This window comes from Cyprinodon variegatus, unplaced genomic scaffold (genome assembly GCF_000732505.1).
Source record: "Cyprinodon variegatus isolate N-32 unplaced genomic scaffold, C_variegatus-1.0 Scaffold232, whole genome shotgun sequence".
NCBI lineage: Eukaryota > Metazoa > Chordata > Actinopteri > Cyprinodontiformes > Cyprinodontidae > Cyprinodon > Cyprinodon variegatus.
This window is the reverse complement of record NW_015150685.1, coordinates 1,091,866-1,095,175: the sequence shown is the minus strand read 5'-3', so window position 1 is coordinate 1,095,175 and position 3,310 is coordinate 1,091,866. Positions and strand designations below refer to the sequence as shown.

The following is a 3,310-nucleotide window of genomic DNA, read 5'->3' as shown; positions in this document are numbered from 1 at the left end:
TTATGGTCGTGAAAATACGGTACTTGTTTTATTTTGTTTTTATATTTTTTCCTTTTGATTCTTTTAAATGTTTTTTCTGTGTGGTTAAGTTTATATTGTTTTTTGTCTTATAAAAAAACGTTATGGATTGCATCTTTTCAATTGTACTTTTCTGCTGTTTTGAAATAGTATTTTGAATTTGTTTAAATAAAAGTAAAAAAAAAAATATATAAGTGTGAATCAGACATGAAACGGAGGTGCGTTTATTTTCAGAGGAGCTCAAGGAGGGTGCTGTAATGCCTTGTGCAGTCTCGAATGTCAAAATCAAGAGCTAGCTGCCTTGACCATAAATTCCGAAGAGGCAGATAGCTTTACCACAGTATTAAAAACTGCATCTGGTAATTACCTGAACCGACCCGGGCTGCGGAATATTCATTGTTTCCAGATTGGACATGGGTCGAAATTAACACTTTCAGCTCCTCTATGCCGGTTTTAAGTGCGTTGTGTGTGTCGGCAGAAAGTAGATCAGAAATTCTTTGCAAATTTCTCAAGCATTCTTTAAGAACCCACATATCCAATAATGAAAAGCTCTTTCAGTATTGTGGCATTTTCTCACAATTTTGTCCAAAACTGCCAGCGCCATTGAATCTTCAGGCAATTGTTTGAACAGCTTAGTACAGCCAATAAGAGGCTTACACGCAATCTCTTACTTCAGATATCTAAAACTGTAATACTGACTAGTCATAATTACGTTCGAGATATCTTAAATTAGAATTACCGATGAGTGATGCTTTAAATGACGAATCCGGTGTCGTAATTTGAGATATCTTGAAAGAAATTTTGACTAGTCAAAATGTAATTTAAGATATCTCGAATTATCATTCTTCCTAATCAGAATATAAAATCGGATATCTTAAATTACTATACCGGATAGTCAAAATGTGGTTTTGTCTAGTCAAAATGTATTTTAAGATGTATGGAATGTAATTATGGATAGTCAGACAAAACCGCATTTATGTTAAAACGGCTTGCCATAGTAACGCAGCATAAATCTGGTTCAATTAGAACAGAAGCATACTCGTGACGTCACCACAAGCTCGGCTCTTCTAGAGCTGCATTTCACCTCCCGTTATTAATAGTCTGTAGATAATGATAAATTATTTCTTTTTTCAGTCAGTGAGGGAATAATGATGAACACAGTCAGATAAACACAAATCAAATGAAAATTTGGCCAAATAAAACAAAACATTTGCCATCAGAGCCAGCGGTCCTTCACACTCGGCTATGCCTGGCTGCTGTTACCCTCGGAGCTCCGCTGGATGCCACGGTCTTCTCAACATCATAATTATTTTTTAAACTACGCAACAGCAACAGAAAAGAGAACTTTTAACTTAATACTGTGAGCTCTGTAAGCGCTCAATTAAAAGCTGCTGCTGCCACAGTGCATGCTGGGACAGCTGTCAATCTCAAGAACGGACAAGTCTGCTCTGATGTGTACTCGGTAAATAGGGAGGGGCAAGAACAACATCCAGGGACTTTTTCTGTTCTTGTTCTTGTTTTCTTGTGAATTGGAACAGTACTAGGGCTGAGGGTGATGACGTTTCACGAGTACACGAGCATATGAGATTGCACAAGTACACATATTGAGAAACGGCCTTAGACTGACTGGATGTGAAACGTCTGTGAATAGAAACGTTCCAAATGTTCCTGCTGTGGAGTCTTAATAGGATTCAGGTCAGGCCTTCAACTGGGCCACTTAATTAGAGGGTGAGTCTTGAGGATCAGGATTGTTATGGTTCTCCTGCTGGAAGGGGGAACCTTTTCTCTTGTCTCAAATGTTTGGTTTTTTTTGTGTTTTTTAGCACCATTTTTCTTCCCATTAACCATGACCCCACAGTAGATAAGCACTTTCCTCCACACTGTAACGCTACTGCCACCATGTTTACCAGGTGGATGGTGTGTTCAGAGTCAAGTTTCAGAGGCAATGTTTTCCTCCACGTACAGTTTGTTCTGTCCACGTTTGTTTTCTGATGCCTATTCAAGATTTTGGCAAACTGCTAACATTACTTTTTATTTACATTCACTTCTTCTCCTCTCTTAAAAAAGCCATAATTTTGCAGTGCAGTACAGCCAATAGTGGTCTTTTCAATAGATTATTGTGTGTAAGTTCACATTTTAGTATTAAAAATTTTTTTATTGCTCTGATGTAATGATATAATCTTTAATCCTGTATTTCTACCAGATGCAAATCCTCTTAAATAACAAAAACGTGTGAAATGACTATATTTTTAGGTCCCTGAGAACTGAGTTATTGAAATAAATAAAGTTACAACTAAATCATCTAATTTAAGGACTATGAGGGTATATATATTTTTTTTTAAGTACTATAACTGCATCATTTACAACATAATATGTTGATTCTCTTTCCTGTTACTTAATTCCGGTTACTGACCTTGCTGGTGAAGGGAGGGCTGTCATTTTCTTTAGACTGATCTTCATCTTCCTCTGCTCCAGCTGGGCTTTCTGCAAAAAAAATAAAAAATACACACAGCAGCCTTTAAAGTCATGTTGCTTCTTTACCATATGTCTGGCTCTTTTGAGTGTTTATTGAAGAGTTGTACCATCGGCCTCCTCCTCCCGCTGGGCCTCTCTCGCAAGTCTCTGTCGTAGGAGCTCTTGCTGCTGGGCCAGGTACTGTTTAATGAAACTGTTCTGACACATCTCTTCTCCTATCTAAAAATTAAAACAAAAAACAGAGCAACACAAAAACAAACTTTAAACTGCAGGAACTGTAGTTGAAATGTTTTCAGAGAAACTTGGCTTAAAGAAAGAGGTCCAACCTATGAATTAGGCTGCAGCCCACTGTGAGAAGATGATGACCTCTGTAGGTTTTCCAGCATCAAAGCCTATCGGGAATTAAAAAAAAAAAGAAAAAAAATCCTTTACTTAGTCCCACAATGGAGAAATTCATTCTCTGCATTTTGAAACATCCCCTTGGGGAGCAGTGGGCTGCCATTGTAAAGGGGCCCCCTGGGATCATTCAGGGTTTAAGGATCTTGCTCAGGAACCCAGAGTGGAGGATGTGGGAATCAGACCAGGTACTTGCAGCCTTCTCAGAACACAAACGCATTGCTCTAACCCACTAGGCCAACACTCCCCAATCAATACAGATATTGAAAACAGACTCTGTTTATAATCATCAAAGCAACAGAGAAAGGGTTTCAAGAAACTGATATTAGCTGCAAATACTGAACATTAAATCCTTCTTTCTAAAATCTGACTTATGAGCTTCTAATTTTACAGAAACTATGTTCTTTGAAGGGAGTTCTAT

The 3,310-nt window shown here is 37.9% G+C and overlaps 1 long non-coding RNA gene across 1 annotated transcript; it reads right to left on the bottom strand.

The window, feature by feature from the left end:
- Nucleotides 1–2,471: 2,471 nt before the first annotated feature.
- On the bottom strand, nucleotides 2,472–2,886 carry LOC107088911. Its single transcript, XR_001481405.1, has 3 exons — nucleotides 2,820–2,886; nucleotides 2,601–2,712; nucleotides 2,472–2,502 (listed from the first exon to the last, which is right to left on the bottom strand). It is a non-coding gene; the product is annotated as an uncharacterized LOC107088911 (long non-coding RNA).
- Nucleotides 2,887–3,310: the final 424 nt, after the last annotated feature.